This window comes from Leopardus geoffroyi, chromosome B4 (assembly GCF_018350155.1).
Source record: "Leopardus geoffroyi isolate Oge1 chromosome B4, O.geoffroyi_Oge1_pat1.0, whole genome shotgun sequence".
NCBI lineage: Eukaryota > Metazoa > Chordata > Mammalia > Carnivora > Felidae > Leopardus > Leopardus geoffroyi.
The window spans coordinates 35,477,428-35,501,059 of NC_059341.1; the positions used below are offsets into that span (position 1 = coordinate 35,477,428).

Sequence of the window (23,632 nt, forward strand, 5' to 3'; positions counted from 1 at the left end):
ATTTGAATTTAAGTCACACAGCACTCAGGATTTAATTGGGCATTTCCAATGGTCAGTGAGTAGCTTTAGTAAACTCAAGAAGCAGGGAAGCTGGAGAGGGGGAGAGGGAGGACAGAGAGAGATGGAGAGAGGAGGAAAAAGAGGGAAAGAGGGACTGGGAGGAAAGAGAGAGGGCAAGAGGAGGGGTAGAGTGAAGAGAGAAGGGAACGAAAGGGAGAGACAGAGGTAGAGGGTGGGGAAGAGATCCACCCAGGGAAGAAGGGATAAATTCTTAAATTGGGAATCTCGATTTACATGTCTTCATAGAGAAGAGCAGCCGAAAGAGTGGTAGGATTTAAATTTCCTAAGGGCATAGGGTAGGCGTTCTGGGCTGTAGTGAGGTACCTTGCTGCAGTCTCCTTGTTCTGACAGCTTTAGCTCCCATCTCCCATCTTAGAAGAGCAAGATGGTGCCCCTGAAGGAAGGGGTGCTTTGGGCCAGGCTGTGCCTGGTAAAAAGCCAGCTCTGGATATACTGCTGGCCATGGGACTGCTGACCTAAAAAGGACCAGAATATGTTTCACTGGGCAAGCCCAGCCCATCCATTCTGAACCAGAAGGCAGGCTGCTAACAGGTTTTGTCCTGCTCAAAACTATAGAAGCCCTGGAGTCTTCCCTTCCTGCTGCCCACCTTGTTCCCATCAGCTCTGGACCTGCTGGGCTAGGTGATATTTAAAATACTCAGGGGGCACCCTGGTGGCTCAGGTCATGATCTCATGGTTCGTGGCTTCGAGGCCCACATCAGGCTCTCCATTGTCAGCGCAGAGCCTCCTTCAGATCCTCTGTCCCCCTCTCTCTCTCTGCCCCTTCTCTACTGGTTCATCTCTCTCTCTCTCTCTCTCTCTCTCTCAAAATAAATAAATAAATAAAACTAAAAATTTTAGAAAAAAATACCCAGGAAGAAATGTTTACAGGAGACCATAAGGGCTACACCTACCACAGCCTCAAGAACCCTGAACCACACTGCTCTCCTTGCTGCTTGCCTGGACCATGTAAATACCCAGTAAACTCTCAGTTCTTCCTCACTTCCCTCTTATCAGAGTAAAGATTAATCGGACATGCTACTTTTACACTTCAGTGTTAAATGTGTTTCTGTTCTGGCTGGAAACTGCTGACGGCTTTCCAAAAGTAGTTCGATATAGAGGGAGTCTAACTGCAATTCTATACTACTCATTTACAAAAATATTATTTTCCACTGTGATTCATGGTAACTATAGAGTGTTTCAGCTGTATTATGGGTTAAACAGGCCAGCCCAGAAATCTAAATGCCATTTAAAATTTTCTAAGTTTAAAACACCAAGCTAACAATGAATAAAAGAACAGTTCAAAATTTGGGGATTGCCAATAAATTATTTTTGTGTGTATGACTCAAAATATCTTACCAATGGTACTTCATTTAGGCTTTCATTACATTTAGGCTAGGAGATCTTGACTATACTTCATCACAATTTATCACCTGAGAAGTAGCAAAGAATCCCGGATTCATTAATTCCCACTAAGAACTGTAGAGTGAGCTGGCAAATCACAGGTATTCAGGATAGATGGACAAGAGGAGCTTCCTGAAACAACAGGAGGGTTCCGGACTCCTTGTCCTACTAACCAGCCTGACAGATGAACTACTGGAAGAGAGGCTGAAAGAGTCTTACAAGTTCCATATTCCAAAAGGAAGCCCTGCTCTACCAAGGCTGGCTCTTGAAGATGTACTTATCAGGGATGGTACCCCTGAGGGGGCACAGAGTGTGAGGCCCCCCTGATCTAAAGTCTCCTCTGTCAGAGATTCTTTGGGAGTTTGGAACATATGGCCTCAGAGGTCTCTGTCCTCTAAGGGCTGAGAGTTCCACGTATGCTGACATAAAATGAAGGGGGTGCTAAATGGTGCTGGGGTCCCCTTCCTGACCTGACATATGAATTTCTGAGTCTGAGGCCGAGGGGAAGATCCTCACCAGTCTGACATTCACTACCTCTAGCAGGCTTGAATTGCAGGGGACAGAATCAGATGCATAATTTTGTGGCTCCCGAAGAATTATGTCCCTATTCAGTTTAGGATGCTGGTCCATCCACCCATCCTAAGCCTCATCTCCACCCTGCTTCCTGTAGTAATGGCTTTCTACCTCTGGTGCTAACCCCATTCACTGTGTCCGAGACTAGAAAACATTTTGACAGAAGGCAATTTTCTTTTCTTGTGACAACAATGTTTCCCAAAGGAAGCTGTCTCTGAAATAACAGAGATATCAAATCATAGACATATATATAGCTGATAACACTGTTAAGTACATCTAATCTGATCCCATCTTTACCACGGGAGAAACTAAGGCCCAGAGACTCACCCCCAAGTGGCAGCAACACTGGCACAGCCATGATCCCAACTGTCCTGTGGGAAACATGACTTGCTGGTTACAGGGAGCTCTGGCTCCACTGCTCTGCTCTCTAGCCGTGTGATCAGGGCAGGTCTGATGACCCCTCCAGGCTTTGAGATATGCACACTCACTCCTCATTAGTTGCTGTATGGACTAAATGACAAAGGTGTGTAGAACACAGAGCACAGTGCCAGGCAAGTAATAACTATTACTGTCATCTCTGCTATTATTATCAGTGATAAAAAAAAACACACACACATCTCTTCTCCCATTAAGGGAAGTGTATTTGGTTCATTTGCAAGACATTAGAACATATTCTCTATTTTGGTAACTTGAAAGTTTTCTACCAGATCCCATGATAGCCAAAAAGACATTGTAGTCAGTGTTTGCTCTTGGGAATACAGTGTCCCCAGGTGTCCTCACAGGACCTTTGTTTGGAAAGTATTCCTACTTCTACAATGATGGAATTTTCAGATATGCCAGTGTAGGCTGCAGGATAGAACCTGATGAACACTGTGCTCCTATGAGGGCAAGAAACCCAGTGACACCTCCCATAGGTGTTCAATGGCCGGTCAGGACTTAGGGAATGAGCGTTCCTGCATGGGAAAATGGGATAGAATCAAAGGGAGCATAAGTGTTCACAGGGAGCATAAGGGAGCATAAGAAGTTCATCAAATAGGCCAAAAACTCCTCCAGTCACTGAAACACAGCATTCATAGTGGGAAAGAAAATAAGAATATCACAGAGCAGGAATGTTGGGGGGGGGGACAAGCAAAGAAGCCCCCAAAGGGGCCAAGTGTGTCAAGGAAAAACATTTACCAGGAAATCTCCAAAAGAAGGAACTGTCCATGGACAGAAAGAGAGAAACAAAACTTACACTACACATGAAAAATGACTGAGGAATTCCAGTTGCCTAAAATTTCAACACAAGTAAACAATGTGATGTGGAAGGAGGAAGGAGGGGGGATGAGGAGTGAGAGGAGAACACGGAGGAGGGAGAGGAGAGAAGAAGGGAGGAGGAGGAGGAAGGAAGGAGGAGGGAGGAAAGAAGAGGAAAGGAAAAGGGAGGGGGAGAATGAAGGAGAGGAGGAGGGAGGGGGAGGAGGAAAGATGGGGAAAGAGGAGAGAGAGAGGGAGGATGAGGAGGAGGGAGGGGGAGGACAAAAAGGAGGAGGGAGGAGGAGGAAGGCAGTATATAATCTCAGGCTATGCTGTCCTAAGGGGAAGCAACAGTCTCTCATCCCTGTGGCCAGGTAGAGCTGAGGAACTGTGGGTCAAAGGCAAACAGCAGAGTTCAGATGAGGTGGCCAGGACTGCAGGGAAAGGGTGCAGTGAAGAGGATTGTTAGCCTAAGGGACAACCAAGAGACACATGGGAGCTGTCTTTGGTATCAACAAGGATTTCCTAAGGAAGGAAGAATACCTTTTTCCCCTCCAGATGGCAAAATGAAGTGCAACAGGTAAAAGATAAAGGAAGACAGCTCTAAGAAAACCCTTTTTCAGGATTACAGATAACCCCAAATGGATTTCCACTCCTAGAGGTGTTGGGGCAGAGGTTGGATGGCCCCAAAGACTTGTCAAGAGACTGCTGCAGGAGAAGACCCTCTGCTGGATGGGCCAGGGCCCCTCTTAGCTCTGGGAGACTGGGGGAGTTGCAGGAGAAAGGGTTTTGATCCTTGCAGCACATGCCTGACTGTGTCAGCTGCTTAGCTTGCCTGGGCCTCTCTTCCTCTACCTCTCAAAGAGAAGTAAAGGCACGGGGCTCTCACAAAGAGCAGGCTGCTGGGAGAGTACGTGAACCCTCCAGCTCTGCCAGCCATTTCCCTGCAGGATCTGTCATGCAAACCAGCTCCTCAGGGTAACAAGTTTCAGCCGGGTCTTCCAGACAGGGCCAATAAGCTGCAGCTCACGTGGGAGGACACACTATGTCTGCCCTAACTGCAGGTGTGGCATCCTAGAGCAACAAACCAGCTTCTGCATGTGCTCTGCAAATTTAAACCTACTTGGAGCCACATCTTGAATCTCAGTAAAAAGACTTCTGCTCAAACAGACGGCTATTTTAAAAGGTTCTCCTCCCATTTATATCTAATGTGCTAAGTTCTGAATTCTGAATGCAGAGGACAAAGGCCCATCTCCTTGGATAAAAGCATGGCATGAAATTGTTTGGCCCCACTCCCTCTCTGCAGCTCCAGCTCTCATGACTCCCCATCACACACTGTCCCCTTGACCCATCTAGGTCAGTGTCACTGACCACACAGCACTGTGCCTTTTAATACCCTGTGAATCTGAGGGTGGGTGGGAGAGGAGTGACAGCTGCATTTTAATTGAGGATCTGCTATGTGCCAGGCACCATATTACACATTTTCATATATTATCTTATTTCTCACAACAACCTTGCAATTTGGGTGGCAACATTCCCATCTGATCCTTAGTGAAATTGTATATAAAAGAAAGAAAAAGTTACTTAAAACAAAAATTGACGCCATCTGCTTCTGCCTTTGAAGCAATGGAAAAATGAGTCTCTCTACCACCCCTTTTCCCTCATCCAAGAAGATGGGGTCAGATCCCCATCAGATGGCCCATCATGTGGGAAGACACATCAGTGGATATGGCCCCTTGTGTGGGAAAGCACATCAGTGGATGTGCAGAGGAAAGCTCTGAGCTAAGTTTAGGGACTATATAGAGCTGAACTACTCTGCATAATAAAAATGAGGAGAGTATGTTCAAGTAGTTTGGGGGCAGTAGAGGGGGAGAAATAGAAAGGGCAAGAAATACATTAAAACTGTAAGGCCTGGGTAGGTAAAAATGTCGGAAGGACTTTCTAAGCACAGAAACTTCAAACATTCAATATTTACATTACAATGATGTGAACTCCCTTTAGCTTCCCAAAACCTGAGTACAGGCTGATATACTCATAAAAACCTTGTGTGGGACTGGAGTGTCTGTGTGTGTGAGTGTGTGTGTGTGTGTGTGTGTGTGTGTGTGTGTGTGTGTGTGTATAACTCAAAGAAGGGGAACAGGTCCATGTCAGGGTTTGTCCAGAGCAGGGAGAAGGGCATACTCAGAGAAAGTGACTGTGGTTGACACTGGAGCCAGCAGGGACTGTAGAAGGCAAGTCCCTAATGCCCACAATCTGGGAGAGGGCATGGGATGAAGAGCTGAAGCTGACACCTGGGACACACAGGGACCAGGCTCAAGGTCACACCATTGCTAGTTGTAGGCCAATGTTTAAATCCAGCTCTATCTGAAGACAAATCCAAGTTATTTCCACTTCCTTTCCTTGAGGTACTCTTCTCACACCCCTACTCCCTCCTGGCCTGGCACCAACACTCAACATCTTTCTGTGGCAAACTCCACCCACCCTCAGTACTCACTTTTCATGGAGCTGCTCTGACTTCCCGGGGCGGGGGGGGGGGGGGCAGCAGTTGCTCCTTGCAGTGAATGTGGCACTAATGTTCACCAAACCTGCTCCTCTTCCACATGAGCACAAAGCCAGACCATATTTCCCAGACTCCCCTGCAGGGGGCAGGGCCATGAATTCCTTTCTAGCCAATGGAACATGTGGAAATGATGAGCCCCACCTCTAGGCCTGGACCTTAAAACTTCGGGTACAACCCTCCATGCCCCTTATTATCTCTTATCTGTCAGCCCAGATTCAGGGGCTCCAAAGGAAAATTTCCAGGCCCAAGGGGATGGCACAGCCTCTAAACAGAAGAACCCTGAATCCCTGAATGTCCCCTATCACGACCCTGCCAATCTAAGTTGGACTGTGATAGAAGAAATAAACCTTTATCCTGTTAAGCCACCAAGAGTTGGGGGTTATTTGTTACAGCAGGCAGGCTATTCTACTATACTCTTTCTCAAGGTTGCCATGAAATCTGCTCATCTCTCTACCATCCTCTTTGCTGACCAGGGTATATTTCAATTTTCCACAAGAACATCTGTTTTCCCACTGGGCTGACCTCCTAAAGGAAAGGAACTCTATTATCCTCATTCTATGTCTTTAATACCTAGAACCCATAGTTTATATATGTCTTCACTAAGTGTATAATGAATGAGAAAATGAATGATAGATCCCACTAAGCCCAATATCCAGCTAAGTCTATAAGACCCTAAAACTTTTTACAGCCCTAGGACCAGCTAAGCCCTGGATGAAGGAAATGGAAAGGTCAGAAAACACGGTGAGGACTGGGAAACTGAAGGAAACTTCCCTCTTCTGCTATGTTCCTGTTGCACAAGCATACCTTGAAATGACAAAAACCTTACCCTGGGAGAACACTGGCTGGCAGGAATGTTTCACTGTGCTCCATCCTACAGTATTTTGAATTCTTTTGTTTAAATCGATTGGCAATGTTTAAACACACCATTTCACACAGAAGTACAATATTACTAATTAGGCAATAAGGAGTAAGACAGTGTCATTTTATGGTAATGCATCAGGCACACAAAAAAGCCCTCCCTCTTTCAAATAAATTTTAGATTTTACATAATCTCATTTTTAGTGTAGAAAGGGGATTCCACTCCATTAACAAAGAGCAAGTTCTGGTTGAATGTACTACTTGCTTAATGGAGAAACACCAGGCATGACCCAAAAGATGCTTCTCCTGGGTTTCAGAAGTACCTGTGCCCAACCTTGAAGATTCTGGCTCTCACCTTGATCAAAGGCAGCCACTTTCAGGACCTCCTTTGTTCTCTTGTATCAGTCATCTCAAGGGATCTATATTTTCTTTTCCTGTAGTAAATCCCTTCATGTCTTTTTATGAGGGTTTTTTCCCCTTCTTTAAATATCACTAGTTATCAGAGCTCTTAACGAGTGTGTCACATTAACGGGGCCTGTCACAATTCATGATGCTTCATTTTAGTTTTTCTTATGTCAGGTAAATCACTGTGGTTGAGGATAGCCAAATGCTCCCCCCTCTCCCTCGCCCCTACAGGTTCCCACTCAAGGTGCTGATAGAGTTTTCCAGATGAGTAACAGGCCCCTCCTAGAAGTGGCCCTTTGGAAGCTAGACCTGGTGCCCCCATCTTGGGAAGCATAGCCAGAGCCCAGCTTCAGTCCCTAAAGAGGAAGCCATGGTGTCCCCACATGGCAGAGTGTCTTCCTGCTTCCATAGCCCGGACCCTACCTGAATGTCTTGGATGAGCCAGGTCTCTGGCCCTAGAGGGGTTTTCCCCAGCTTTCCTCTCCTTTTTAAAATTCTGCCTCTTGTCACCCAAGTCAGTTCTTCACTCTGCTCCCCTCAGGCACAATATTTGCACACAGTGCCTGTGAGGCACCTCCATCATGGCTACATCCAGCACAAGTCTCTTTTTTGGAGCAAGAGAGAAAATCCATCATCTACATTACACCAGAGCCACACAAAGGTCGCAGTCAGAGGCTCTGGAAGAACCAGACTTCCCCACATCTTTACTCTTCACTTCTGAAAATCTGAGCTGGTTGACACAATCACATTTAGAATTTATATCCTCCCTTCTGCCAAAGGATCTGTGGTAACTGATTTAATATCATCTGTTTGGGACACTTAGAAATTTTCCACATTTCTCAAAGAACACTTCTTATATTTTATAGTTATAAAAACAACACCAAGAGGAGACTGGAGGACCTGAGAACCTAGTATAATTTAGGCCAGAAAGTGAATATCAATTCATTGAGGAAGTCTCTTTCTTTCTCTCTCACTCTGGGGCTGGAGGGTGATGTGGGAAGGGATAGAAGAGATTATACACTGGGCACAAGAGACTCAATGCCTATGCCCTCCAAGCTTTTCATTACCCCAAAAAAACACTCGAAAATTTTTTAAAAAACTAGATTGGGTCCAAAATAGAGAGGAAAAGTACAAAATCAAAATGCATATGTAACTCAATGTCCATAACACTTAACATTGTGTCAGCTAGTCAAATGCAGCTCAACACATAAGAGTTATCTATCAATATAATAAAGTCTATATCACAAGACCAAAGTGAATAATTTATTCTTAATAAAACTCAACATTATAAAAACACAACCATTGTTTCTAACTTTGTTACAGCAAACATATTCTACTTGATGTGATTTGTGGATATATTTGAAGATGTCCGATATGCTGATGGGTAGAGTTACCAAACATCAGAGGGCCGTGGGCCTTGGAAAGTTTTACACAACCCCAGGAAGACGACAGTTATTCTATCACATGGCCCCTAGGTATTGTGTCGATAACAATTTTTTTTGGTTTCTGTTTTAATTCTGAGTGAAAAGACTCACACACAGGCTGCTTGTTCTGTTGGGTATTTGCTTCTCTCTGACGGCTGCTATTTCTGGAGGCCCAAGGCAGTGTTTCAAGGAGATAGGGCCGGGGTGGCTCCACAGATACCCTCCTCGCTACAGGAGGGTAGCGAGGGTGCAGATGGGACAACTTAACCCCTCTGAGGGGTCAGCAGACCCGACTCTGACATCAGGACAACATGTCAGGGACCTTAGAGCCTCAGGACTTTAGCTGCAACCATGTGGGAGCACCAGTGGGAGATCTGCCTTTGCTTTCGTGGTCATTTCCCTTTAAAGAAGGTAAATGGAACACTTCAAGGCAGGTATCCTACTCTCTGTGGACACTGCTCCTGGTCCCTTTGCCACACCTGGCTGTCTCCATGTTTCCCTGATGTCAGGCCTGCCAGTCACTAACACATGCCCCCCAAACAGTAGGTCTCCTCACACTTACCTGACGTATCAGCCCTCTACTCTGTTGGAGGGCAGACTTTCTGAAAATGGCCAGCGGTCAACACTAAGCCATAACTCAGATGCTCTGCCTTGGGGAGAGGCTGCAGCTCCCAGGGAGAAGTTTCTATGGGCCCACTCATTGCCTCAGTGTCTCTCTACCCACAACCAACCCCACCTCAGTTCCAAATGCAAACCACTTCCTGGTTCCATGGCCTACCCTCTGGCTCAAGATGGAGTGGCTGCTATGAAGAACATGGCTCCTCAGAGAGGTGGCCAGTGAGGTTAGGAGGGTGCTGGATTTGAATTCTGACACTGGATTTGCATCCTGGCTCCACCACCTAACAGTTGTGTGGTGCAACCCTAGGCAGTCATTGAATCTCACTGAGCCACTTTCCCCTTCTACAGGATGTAGAAAATAATATCTGCTCACAGAATCACTGCATGGGAAAGGCTCTGGAAACACAATGGTACACAAAGGTAAGATATGCTTTCATGGTGAGTCTGTGGGCTTGACTGCTGGCAGCAAGAAAGCAGAGAGTGATGGCAGAGGTAGGAGATGAAAAAGGGGTGGGCTGTTTGTGAAAAGAGGACCACATGGGATAAAATGGATGGTGCAGCTCCCAGAAGACAAAGAAGTGTCACATATTTTACAGTGATACACGTTGGGGTTCCACAGACCTCAGGTCAGAGTCCTGGCTCTTTTCCTTGCTTGCCATGTTCCCTATTCTGAGCACCTGTTCCTCTTGTATAAAATGAGATAATGAAAGTCCCCTCATGGGATTGTCATAAAAATTAAAGGAGGTTACATTTACAAAATATCTTAGCACAGTACTTGGCACACAGCAATTGCTCAAGAAATCCTATTATTATTAAATGGATACCTACATTAAGACTGTACTTTAGAGACTCCCAGCAGAAGTCGTGAACAAGTCAGAGATCAGTAAATCCATAAGCAATGTCACCGCTGCTTCTTCTAGGCTTCCCTCTCCCTCTTCCTCTGTCTCTCTCTCTTTCAGTACTTCTCTCCCTGTGGTCTTCCTGCCCCTCTCTCTGCCAATCTGCCACTCACTGTCTCTCTGTGTCTCAGTGTATGTTCTTCCCTGGCACTCCTTTTGTCTCCACCTTGGGCTGTCTCAGACTCTGACCTCTAAAGTTCTTCATCTTTTCCTTCCTTCCTTTAAAAGTAAGTTAGTAAGTAAGTAAGTAAATAAATAAATAAATAAATAAATAAATAAATAAATTCAACTTCTGTTTAGGGAGAAGGTACCTTCTGTCACTGAAAGGTGCCCTCACTCCATCCGTGGCCATCCTCCCCATGGCCTGCTGTTGCTTCAGGACCCACTGCACAACTGCCTGGCTCTCCTTCAGAAGTTCCATCCCAAAGGAGATCAAGGGGTGGGCACCTAACCTCACCTAGTTACCCAGGCCCTACCCAACACAGCAAGAGCCTGACTTCAGTCCTGTCTGGGTGACCTGAGCCAAGCAGACCCACCGCACAGTTGAAGACAGTGACTAGAGGCCCGGGAAGGAAACCCGCTATCATGTGTGGCTAACTCCAGCCATTCAAGGCTACACACTCAGCCCCACTGGAGGGAAGGGAAACCTTTATTGCCACCATCCAACTCTAATCAGGCCGGGGCTGGGCAGGCTTCCCATAAAGATGAGAGGCCTAAAAAGCGGCTCACCAAAACCACAGCCCACAGTGGGAGTAGCTGCTGACGTGAATCTGGCCACTGCCTCCTTAGAGTGGGGGGCAGGGGAAGGCATTCAAAAGAGCAGCCAGACTGTGGCCAGGAAACAACTGATGGCCTGGCTGGAAAACCAATCAGTCAGGCCACAAGCGTTTGTTGGGCTCTCTTCACACAAGGGCCACAAAGATAGCTATCATGTTTTGGGAAGTCTAGGCTGGTCTCAGGGACAGGGCAAAAAAGACATGGTCCATGAGAAAAGGTGGCCAAGGATACATGGCAGCTTCTGCCCAGGGGTATACAGGCAAGGCAGGAGATAAGAGCCAGAGAACTAGCTGAGAGACAGCCCTGTAGACAGGCACTCATGCAGGCCTCAGAGGTCTGGGCAAAGCTCTGAAGGCACGGGGGTATGCAGGGTAGACAGTGTGGTGGGGGGGAAGGATTGGGTACAGAGCAGGTACTGTGGGCGGGAGGAAGAACAGCCTGGCCCCTCCTCAGCTGCTTGATTCCTTCCTCCTGGTATCTCGACTGCACCTGCCAGCCACACATGAAAACAGAGAGGGATTCACCGGTGGTAAAGTGGGAGTGATACAAAGCAGAGAAGTAGAAACACAAGAGAGACAACTTGGAGGGTGTCAGTGGAGACATCTGTACCTTCACACAGCTTGGCGACAGGCATGGTGAATGAGCTACAGCCGGGCAGCATTAGCCACTTCAGAGGGAGATTCCAGGTCTTCTCACAGAGCCTACCCCAAAATTTAGCTCCACATCCCTTTACATAAGATTTTAACTCCAGTTTAAAGGCAAATGCCCATGGAAGGGGAAGTATCTTAAGTTATTTCCATTATTATTCATCTTTAAGATCCTAGTGTTAGGAGTATTTTGTGAGGAAGAGGAAGCCACCAAGCTAACAAGGAAGAAAGTATCCTAGAAAACAAGATTCTCTGTCTGCTCTATCATGCCACCTATTCTCCTGTCCTTGTCACCAAAAGGTAAGTTCCGGAAAAGCAGGACTGAGCATTGGTCCTCACGATACTTCCAGTGTTGGTGACTGTGCCTGGCACGTGGCCAACAAGCAAGAGGTAAGGGTTGAAGGAATGAACAAACAGACTAACAACCACACAGAAAGACACTCACAGCACTCACTGACTATTTCATATTCTAGATATAACTGCATGGTAGGGGGTTCTATATGAGGCAAATCACATTCTTACCTGGTCTGTGTTAGCTCTGACAGGAGACAACAAAGGAATGGGTACCCTAAAGTTGACACCAAAGACTACAAACTAACATGAACTTAGTTCAAGTTACCAAGGTATCACCCATGGCGACCGGAAACAGTTGCGAACTTCTGTCCCTTCAGTGGTAAACTTGAGGACATCATAGGGGAAGTCAGAATTCACAGCACAGTTCATAGAGCATCTTAGGAGACTTACCGAGAATACAGAAAACAAGGAAAAAAGTCCAAGTCTCCTAACCTCACAAGGCATGTTGAAAAACAAGTCTCCTTAGCTGCCAAACACAGAGCCAACATTCCCTTCCTGCCTGTTTTTACCATCACACACCTGAAAATCCTCCGGAATCACAACATCCCAGTTCTGGTGCCTGTTTGCCTTGCCAGGAAGTCAGACATTACAGGCAATGGAGGATGGGATGGAGAAAAGAAAAAAGGAGACTCATTGCTGACAAAGATTGGACCAATTAGGAAAAATTGCAAAAGCTTTCAGACCATGCCGAGGCTGCCTCTCCTGCACACACACCACAAACCTCTATCCCTCTTTCACTCAGATGGATGTAATTCATAACAGATTTCACGTTTACAGGAACCAGACGGAAACAATTTCCATGTCAACTTTTCAGGCCAGTTACAACTATCTCAGGAACCTCTGGAGTCAGCATGATGAGATGCCCCACTTACCCACCTGCCAGAGTCAGGTGACCAAGCACCTGTTCCTATTTCCCCAGGAATCTCTAGAGTGAGGGGAGGAGGAGAGCCCAGCAGTGCTAGACTTAGAGGCCAGTTCATGTCCTAAGCCCATATTCTCCAGACCATCGTCTGTGCCAGCGAGCACACAGCACACAAGAGCGATTCTTAATTTTTGTGGGATTATGAAGCACTTTGAGAATCTGGTGAAAACAAGGGGGCCTTTCTCTGGAAAAATGCACATAGGTACGTGTGTGCATGCACACTCATACTTTTGAATATATTTTCAGTAGGTCTCCAAATGTACCTATGCTTCAGGATCACTTGGGCAACTTCTCAAATTCTGGTGCAGCCCCTTCCTACACTCCCCAAAACAGAATCTCCAGAGAAAGCACCCCAACACTTGTACTAAAGAAACCATTCCTGTGATTATGATATTCAGCTGGGCACCAATCTATGACCAAGAGTTTGGGAACTACTGTCTTAAGGACTCGTGGACATCAAGTTCAGCATCTCTGTGCCCACCCTTCACCCCCACCAAGGTCAGGAAAGGCAAGGAAATTTCCTTTATTGGGCCAGACACTACGCTAAATTGGTTTCCCTAAATTAACCCATTTAACTAGATTTTCACAGAAATGAATTGAAGGAAGTAATATTATCCCCATTTAATAGGTGGAGAGACAAGGGCTCTAAATGGTTAAGAAATTTGCCCACCATATGGCATGTGGCAGGACGAGGACTAAAACCAATCCCTGTCTGAAATTTTATAAGGATGACACCATCAAGTCCAGCCAGGTGACATCTGGGTAAATTCCCCTCCCACATGCTGCCCCAGGACCCTGGGTGCACCTTTATCCCAACACTCATGGTGCAGTGTCATCTGTTTGCTTACTTCCCTGTGTCCCTGCACAGAGAAAACACAACAACACACCTTAGTCACCTTTGAGTCTCCATCCCTAGCACAATTCCAGCCAGTAGTAGACATGAGACAAGTATTTCCCAAATAAATTAAACAAAGAAAAGGAGAGGGTATACAGATGAGGTGACCACTTCTCCCTATAAAAATTCCACTAGAGAAGCCACTTCCCCAGAATGACCTTGGATTTTGTGCCCTCAATATGATAACAATGACCCCCACATGGTTCACCAATAGGCAAAGGGCTTTGAAACCTCCACAGATATGAGTGGGTTTCAATTTCAGGTGCTGTAGGAGAGAAGAAGAAAGAGTCTTGTACAGAGAAAGACGTGGGGAAGGCACGGCGAAGAGGAAACCCGTAAGAACCTCTGCCCCCAGGGTGCACAGATCCTGTCACTGGACCCATGTTTCCACTTGGGTAATACCCATGCTTGTGTTCGCTTTCCCAGTATTACCTCATTGCTCACACTTTATAGTTGTTCTTGTTGGGCATGTTATTAAAGATTACATGGGTTCCCTCATCATTACTTTTCCACAGACAGAAATTCACATGTCATCTGGCCAGTCCCTTCCAGTGCCAAAACTCCCTCTCCATCATCACTGACTGTCCTCCAGCCTCTGCATGAAGGCTTTTAAGGATGGAGAACTCACAACCTCTTGACATGTTCTATTTCTAAACAGCTCTTGACTGAACCCACAGCATCCACCCACTGTTGGAGTTCTACACTAAGTAACCCGCAGTCAGTTCACTCCCTCTCTACATGACCCCCTGAAAATACATCTTCTTGCCTGGTCCTACAGCTATTCATTATGGGCCATGAGCAGTGTCCCTTTTAATCCATTACTTAGGTTTCAGTGTTCCCATCTATAAAGTGATAATAACAATAGTATTGACTCTGTGGGGTTACTGTGGGGATTCAACAAGCTATAATTAAATAATATCATATATGTAGGTCTCTTGGCCTACAATAACTCCAAAGTCTGAGCTATTATTGGTCTTCTTTTTCTTCCCCTAGCCTAAACACTAAGCACTCCCCACCTACAAATGCAGCTTGGGGTTGCACTATAGTTTTAGCAGCCCCCATCATTTAAGATGAAATACCTGGACTGTTTTCATGTGCTCTATTCTCAAGTCTGCTCTCCTTCACTATGTCTTTGAACAATTGAGTTTGGGAGCCTAAATATCAGACTCCAATGTCTTCCTGTTTGCTTCAGGTCACCATACCAGTCTATTGTGACCATACCAGTCTATTGTGATCATGTTGATCTTAATTCCATCCCACACTAAAGGTCTAGATGCTGCTCCCTCCAGCTGCCTCTCATTTGTATTTTACAGACTCTCCAAATAACAAGCATGAGCTCCAAAACTTCAACTTAAGGCTAGAGGCTGGGGGTATTCCCCTTTGAGATTATTTTAATTCAGCTCCACATTTTATAGAAGAAACTGAGATGCAAAAATATGAACTGGTTTAGAGGAAACTGAAGAAATAGTAATGATCGTTGTAATCACTGTCTTGGCTGAGAACTTCCTGTCTACAGGTACTACACAAATGGCTCTCCTCATGGTGGCTCTCCCAGCCAGTATCTTGGACCCCAGAGGGCAGGGTCCAAATCTGCAGCATTCACTTCCATGTACTCTGCACCCAGCAATGTGCCAGACACACATTAGACAGCCAAATACTTGTGGAATAAGTGAACATGTGATCTCATTTGACACTCGCAAAAACCCTTATTTTAAAAAATGATAAAAAGTAGGCTTCAAGGGACTCAAGCACCCACTCAAGGTCCCTAGCTGCTTCTGGGATGTGCTGTGATTAGGACCCAGCTTGCCTGGCTCCAAAGCCAGCCCTCTTAACCTCTCACTTTACTGCAAAAGTGTTCCAGTACGCAGCACTCCAGACAGTCAAGGGGAAGTTTTCTGTATTACATCTGAGAACTTACCCACCGCAATCACATGTCCCAAACTTATATCTAAACAAGAGAAATGGGAAAAACCTACCAAGACTAAAATATCTTTGAGCAGAGAAGATCCTTTAGCCTCTCCTCCCAAAGTGACTCACTCTCTGGTTCCATTCTCCCACTGACTCATCCTGCCAGGACATTTTGCTTCCTCTGAAAGGAGAAGGGCTCCATGCCAGGCTTGCCAGTACTCAGGCCTGCTGGGCTTCCTAGCAGATGCTGGCTCCAGAGAGAAACAAGAACTGGAGCTTCTGTATCTTACTGCTGTCCCCTCTGGTTGATGTTTATACTTCTCTAGGCCCCTCGCCCTTTGCCAGGTGCCAGAAAAGAGGGGTGCTAGGGGCTATCTCCATCTGTGCTTAGGAGTAGGGGGTGTTTCTGTGCATGCAGACAGACATATGGGTGTGTGCTTATACCTGTATGTTTGTTTATGTAGAATGTAGGCTTCATTTATTCATTCATACATCTACTATGTACTCAACCTCACGGTAGGTAATAATGGAAGTTACAGGAACTATAAGATATGCTCCCCATTCTAACAAGCATGAGCAAAGACTCAGAGTAAGGCCTGCTCAGGAGGCAGTGGGTGAACCCACCTGCCCCAAACAAAAGCTTATATCAAAAGGTGGAGAAAGAAGGGTGGAGCCTTGAAAGGCAAGTGTAAAAAGCTCTTTCTCCAATTAGACAAAGAGAACCCATGAAAGTTTCATTCTTGGAGAGAACAAATGCAGAGGAAGAAGACTCTCAGCAGATGACTCCAGTAGTTGTGTGTCCAGTGGTTCAGAGGGTGAAGAAACCAAAGGCAGGAAGGCAAGAACTCCTCCTGAAAGAAGGTTCACATCAAGTAAGTGTGGACCAAGGGTATTTTTATTTAACTACTGAATACTTATTTGTGATCATTATTCTGAAACTTTGATTGTTCCTTCTGAACCTACTGAACTTACTCTTTTCTCACTGTGTCTACTTTCTAACTTTACTAATGTCTGTCGCTTCCTCTGGATATTTTTACTGCTGAATCTCTTCCAATTTGTGAATTCAGGTCTGAAGCCAATATTCTAGCAGTATTCCATTAATTATGATAATATTCTAAACCAATAATATGGGCCTGGGTCAACCTTTGGAATGCAGAACCTGGAGTTTTTGCATCAATTACTAATCAAGCATTCAATGGGGCAATGGGCTAGATGACCTCAGAGGTCCTGCTAACCTTAAAGAGTCTATGGGTCCAAGGTGCTGACTTCACTAATAAGTTTGTGTACTTTCCCTTCAACAGACAGCTCACTGGGTCAAAAATCTGGCCAAAACCATGAGTTCACTAAAACCTACCATCATCGGTAGGCCCAGGGAATGCTGCATCTTTGGCAATACATCACCCTCTAACTTCTGTGCTGTGCCCCCATGCCTGTAAAGACCATGAACAACTGGAGATACAAGAGGACACTCAGATTATAAAAAAAGACTTTGGATTTCAAGTTTTCAAACATTCGTTTTAATGCTTGTTTAATGAATTAAATAAGCATTATGTTCTTCTCACCACAAAAAGACTCCCCTTACTTCTACCTTTTTGTTTTCCTCTCAGGGGATGTGCAATTCATCTGAAAAAAAAAGAACACACCTATAGGTCCAAAACTCTGGTACTCACGCAGCCCCAAAAACTCCCTGGTGGGAACCAGGTCATGAAGAAAGTGGCAGAGTCTGCCCAGGAATCAGGAAAGAAGGGCATTTTCCAGGAGCCTTTTATGACAACCTTGGAAGGGGGCCAAACTCTAGGTCTTAGCATCCAGCTCTTCAGACACGGATGCCTTGACACTACAAGGCAATCACTTAGATCCTTTGTCAAGCCTTATGTAGACTTGGACTGTCTGCAGCACATAACCTCACATGCAGCAGCAATTCTGAGTTAGGTTTATCTGTGCAAAAAGGAAGGTTCATGCCTCCTACAGGTATTTTTAAGAATTGCAGCTAACAGTGTATGACCCCTTGCAGACAGCAAGCTCTGTAGCATTCCCTCAAGCCCCTGGCTCCTCTTGAAGCCTCCTGGCCTGAGAGCTGCATTTCCTGTCCTGTCACATTGCTGTGTATTGGCCGCTACCAAGGATGGTCATTCATTTGAAATATTTTGCCACTCCCCTAGCCAGCAATTTTCCTTTCAATAAGAGGCACAGAGACCATTCTAAGTTATGATGTCCCTTCTTTGGAAAATTTTCTCCCCTCATTATGTCCTTCTTTATCCTCTTCAGAACCTGCAGCTTGAGAAGAACCTTGCATTGTGGAGAGGCCTGGCCTCCTCCCACCCCCTTGCTTCCCTTGGTGTACCTACCAAGAAGTAGGCCTGTGGGGAAAAAACCTCAGAAAGTTACAGAGAACCACCTGGAATGATGACACAGAATGATGAGAAGGGATGCTTGCAAGCTTTCTTTGAGGCAAGGTGTGCTTGAACTAGATTCCATTTAAAATTTTTTTAATTAAAAAAAAGCCACTGTTTAAGTTGACATTGAGTGTCTCTGTCTCTTCTTTTATTTCACATACAAACCCAGAGCAGAAGATGAGAGAGGGAACAGCTACTTGACAGGCATAGCTTGTATTGTATTCAGGCTGCTTGTATTGTATCCTCTCCTGGTTGCTAAGCACCCATAAATTCCTAACAGCCTATGACAGGCAGGAGTTACAGGCAAAGACAGATGCTCGTCCACAAAAAGGCTCTCTGGATGCTGAGAAGGCGGCATGGATGAAAAGGTGTGCTCCAAGCTGACTGGGAAACTCTGGAAAGAAAAGGGTGCCCCTCACCATGCTTAAAGTGGTAACCCCTGGACAGATGGATGGTCTCTGCCACCACAAACACTGACCTACCTCTAGAATCACCAGGAATCCCCACTGGTTAGCCAACACCAATTCTTTAGAGATGATGAAAATGTGCTGACAGACTTGTAACCAAGAACAAAAGGAGATGGGTCAAGTGGTGGCATTTTCCCCTGTATCATAATTTTAGAGTAAGATGGAATTCGATTTCTCTGGGATGATGGACATATAGTCATTCTGTGTGGAGGGTGAAAGAGGAAGGTTTCTGCCCTGGAATTTTATGTTATGAAGTGCTCAACAGTGCCAAGGAAAATGTTAAACCTAGGAACTTAAAAGGATAGATTAAGAGACAGTATTTCCTATAGTCCAACTACTAACCAGATGCAGAATTCCCCTCCAAACAGATGAAACACCTTCTGTCCACCTTGCCAGTACTAGCTGGCAAGGCAAGAAGCTTTCTACTTTTAAATCTAAACTCGGTTCCACCCTTACCTGACTACTCCATCAGGAGTCACATCATATGCCTCTGCTAAAAACCCTTCAGTGGCTGCTTAGTTCATTCAAGGGGAAATCCAATGTCTACTAGGCCCTACTTGGTCAGCCCCCTTTCCCACCTTTCTGACCTCTCTTACTGACTTCCCCTTCATTCACTCACACCAGCCACACTGGCCTCTTTGTTATTCCTCAAACACTGTAGGCACGGTCCCCACCTTAAGACCCTCTGCCTGGAATGCTCCTCTCCGACAATGTATATGGCTCATGCTTTCACCCTCTTCAGGTTTTTGTTTAAATGTCACCTTCTCATGAGCCTTCCTGACCTTATTTAAAATTGCAAACCCAACTCCCACTCCCTCCAGCACTCCCTATACCCCTGCCCTGCTTTATTTTTCTCCATATCCCTTGTCATCACCTAACACAATATATCAACTTACTGGCTTGGTTATTATTTGTCTTCTCCCACCAGAATGTAAGTTCCAAGAAAGCAGAGTTGTGTCCGTTTTGTTCACTGCTGAACAAAAAATTGTTCACATCAGGAGTTATAACAATGCTTAACATACAACAGCAACTCAATAAATAGTTGTTTAATTAATTAATTCATGAAAGATCTATCCTTCTTTGCTAGGGCACCAACTCATTATTCCAAAAGTTGACAAATGATAGGAAAGCACTTGTCCTGCTTTTTCTATCAAACTGTATTTCAGGAAAACCAAATAAATGATGAGGGAGTGTAGTTCTTTATAAAAGACTTCCAGCTAGTAAGTGCAAAGGAGTGATGGAATAAAAAATGGACATTTTACAAGTCCTAGTGAATAACAGGTATGGGCAACGGTCATCACTGGATGCTAAAATCACAATGTGAAAAGTTGATGGGGAGCTCTGTAATAGAGAGAACAGTCTGACAATCAATTCCTGAGCCCCCTCAAAAGTCCTAGAATCACTACAAGTGATGCTGATGTACTACAACAGGAAGTGCATAGCCCCAACAAGAATACCCTTGACCTTCCCTCCAAAACAAATGGAGCGTGAATCTAGCTTCTAGGTTACAAGAAATAGGAGGGTAAAGGAACAAATTAAATGACAAAATGAGGAAGTAGTCAGCCAAATCAAAATGTGGGACATTCTGCAGGACAGCTGACCCAGTTTCTTCAACAAACAAATGACATTCAAAAGAGGAGAGGGGGCAATCGTTAATAAAAAGAGATTTAGGACATACAAGTCAATGTAATGTGTGGACCTTATTAGGATCTTGATTCAAACCAAATGGCAAAAGATTTTTTTTTTTTTTAGATAATAAGGAAAATTTAAATATGAACTGAGTATCAGATGTTATTACTGAGTTGTTTACTGAGATGTTTACTGAGTTTTGTTGGTGTTATTGTTGTCTGGGGTGATTCAGATATTCGGGGTTTTTTAAGTCTTTATCTGTAGAAGATACACACTGAAGTATTTAGAGGAAATTACAGATCTTCCTCAACTTATGATGGGGTTATGTCCTAATAAGCCTGTATGCTGAAAATATCATAAGTTGAAAATGTATTTGCTATACCTAACCTATCAAACATCATAGCTTAGCCTAGCCCACCTTGCTCAGGACATGTCCGCTAGCCTATGGTTGGGCAAAATTATCTAATGCAAAGCCTATTTTAAAATAAAATAATGAATATATCATGTAATATATTGAACACTGTACTGAAAGTGAAAAACAGCATGTTTTCATGGGTATAGAATGGTTGTAAATGTATCAGTTACTGGTCCTGTGATCACAGGGCTGACTGGGAGCTGTGGCTCATGGCCACCACCAGGCATCATGGGAGAGTATAGTACTGCATATTCCTAGCCTGGGAAAAGATCCAAATTCAAAGTTTGATGTATGGTTTCTACTGATTCTACTACTGTACCATTGTAAAGTCGAAAAATTACAAGTCAAATCATCATAAGTCAAGGACCATCTGTATATATGATGATGAATTTGCTTTCAAATATCTGAGATAAAATGTCTTGAAGGAAACAAGAAAACTAACTTGACAGGTGTTGATAACTATGGAGCTGAAGCTGAGAGATGGATACATGGGAAATGATTATACAAGTCTCTGATTATGTTTGAAATTTTCCATGATAAAGCCATTTCTAAAAAATATAAGTTGCTGTTTTATAGATGAACTTAATGAAGTAAATAAATAATAATTCAAAGTACTTAGAATAGTTCTGTGGCTCCCATCAGTTCTGAATGGAGGTCAAATACTAGAAGCAAAAAAGCTGGTCATTTTCTGACTTTGGATGTAGCTACGTGCCTTGCCTCTCTAGTTTAAAGAAAGCTCCTCTGGTTTTTATCCTGAGAAAAAGGCCAGCCCATCTCGTGACTTCTAGAGTCTTCTTTCTTGCCTGGGGGTGCTAAGAAGATTAGCAATCCGCTTATCTGGGTTCCTGCCTACCCTTTCCATGAAGGCCACACATCCCTCTCCCTATTTGCTTCCTTCCTCTTGGGCAACCCCCCTGTCCATTCAGTAAATGTTCTTTAACCACATCTAAATATATTATGCAATAAATCTGTGGACGTTGTCTGCTGCTTATTCTAAGGAAGAGGGGGGCTATATTTTATTGAATTCCAAGTCCATAAAAGGTAGGTATTCCTGTCCCTGTTTCCCAGATGAGGAAACTAAAGTGCAGAGACATTGGGTAAGTTATCTGCTGTCACAAAGCCAATCATAATAGTAACCAGTATGTATGTGGTGCTTACTTTATGCCAGGCAGCATTCTAGTGTAAATCTATATTAATTCATTCATCTTCACCACAACCCTGCAAAACAAGTATTCTTGTTATCCCCATTGTACTGACAGAATTTGAGTACTGGTTAAGTAATTTGTCCAAAGTCACAAACCTAGCCAGTGGCTAAAGTGGTGGGTGGGGGGGGGGGGGGGAGGGCTTCAGCTGAGTCTTGACAGTAAGAAGAATGGGCTCAGGCAGGCAGGAAAGGAGTCCCATTCTTGGCAGAAGATGAGGACATGGGTGGAAACATGCACTGCTCATGGAACATGCATCTCACTGTACCTCGGTGTGAATAGAGTGATATCTCAGAAGTCGGGTCTCCATATATCCCAGTTTTCCTGAGCCACCTTTGTGTGTGCCTGTTGTCCCCATATAATTATTAATAGTGTCCCCTTTCTTTCTCAAATGTGTCTTTGTTTGGCTAATACATTGTATGATCATCTTAATTATAAGCTCCTCCAGGGTAGGAGAAGCACATATAGCCAATTAATTAATTCCTGTTGAATAAGAGACTAATGAATTTTGGTTTATGGTTATGGGCCTTTTCCTAGAAATGGAGAACTGACCAAGTAATGGTCTCCATGGTGTCCTTAGCAACTTGTTTGAATCCTGTGGCTCATAACTCTTTCTTAACTACCCCCTCAGATGTAAATGCCTACTTTCCCCCAACTCCCCTGGGTTATCCCATGGCATCTCTGAGTTCAGTGAAGAAATGGATCTGGATTAGAGCCAAACACAGAAACTCTTAAACTTTTGTCACTCATAAGTAAGAGAACTCCCTGGGCACATTATCAATCTATCACTTAACCTCCCTTAGGGTAAGCCCTGTTCTCTCTCTTAGATAGAGGCTAGTCTCCTGTCCTCAAGTATGCCCACCATTCAGAACTCAGTGCTTCCTGATAAATCCCTCCCTTGGCTCCTCATCAATTCTGCAGTCACCTGCCACTTCCAGGCCAGTAAGGCACTGGCCAAAGCTGGCCAGTTCTCCTTCCCATGCTCCCTGACCCCACCCCATATCCTCTCTCGATAGTCCAGGTTCATGACGGCAAGTCTACTCTAGTTTCTCCCATCTTGACATTTTGTAGTATCTAATTCACTCCAGCCCCTTATTTGTGCTTCATCTCCTTACCGTGACATGAAGATAATCCCATTTTCCTAATTCTATCACACTATTCTGGTTTATTGCTAGAAAAGATTAGCTATCTTTATGGGGTCAGAGATAGGTGAAAGAAGTGAGCCTTATTTTAAAGTATGAAGTCATCTTTCCAACTTTTCTGTGGGTCTTCACCTCTTCCTAAGGCACAGTTGGTATGATATTTGGACATATATTTTAATACTTGCATATTGAGCTCTTCAGAAGAAAAACATGACATAAAATTGTAAGATTTTATTATCAACATTAATAATATTAATTTTTAAAGCTATGATAATTTGGTCTTGATTCATTGCAACCATATGGTATTTATTGGACAAGCACATTACTGCTTAATTAGAGGACCAAGGGCTCCCGGTGACGTGACAAGAGTCTGGAAATGCTGCCTTTTGAACTGACATTACAGCCAAGACAGAGCCTCTGGCTCAGACTACAAGGAGAGAGAGGTGAACACCCTCCTGTTGCTGAGGTGATAATTGGCTTTCCTTTCTGTGTTCAAGTTCCACATTTGCTTCGGGCCCTCTGCACCACTAGATGCAATGGTTTATACTGTATTCGTTAGGGTGGCACTAATTGCTATAATACACACCAACATGTAGGTGGCTCAACACAATGTAAGTTTATTTCTTGCTCACAGTAATTCCAGATAAGCTTTCCTTCACATTGGAATTCAGAGACCAGGCTCTGTGCCCACTTAGGGCATCATGGCCATCTGCCTACGGGCCTTCCCGTCTCAGGGCCACTGCGTTTCCTGTTCCTTCTTTTTTTAATGGCCTTTCTCTCAGGCCTATTAATAAAAGGCCCAAAGAGCATTACCTTAGGGAGGCCTTCCATGCTACCCCCC

At 44.6% G+C, this 23,632-nt stretch overlaps 1 protein-coding gene and 1 long non-coding RNA gene across 52 annotated transcripts in view; one reads left to right on the forward strand and one right to left on the reverse strand.

The window, feature by feature from the left end:
• CACNA1C (calcium voltage-gated channel subunit alpha1 C) overlaps positions 1 to 23,632 on the reverse strand; it is a 757,779-nt gene that overhangs the window by 520,936 nt on the left and 213,211 nt on the right. The window lies entirely within an intron of this gene.
• Positions 15,035 to 18,060, forward strand: LOC123591281. 2 transcript variants are annotated; one of them, XR_006709201.1, is made up of 3 exons: positions 15,035 to 15,148; positions 16,253 to 16,412; positions 17,809 to 18,060. It is a non-coding gene; the product is annotated as an uncharacterized LOC123591281 (long non-coding RNA). The 2 variants fall into 2 exon arrangements; XR_006709200.1 differs by having other exon boundaries at positions 16,253 to 18,060.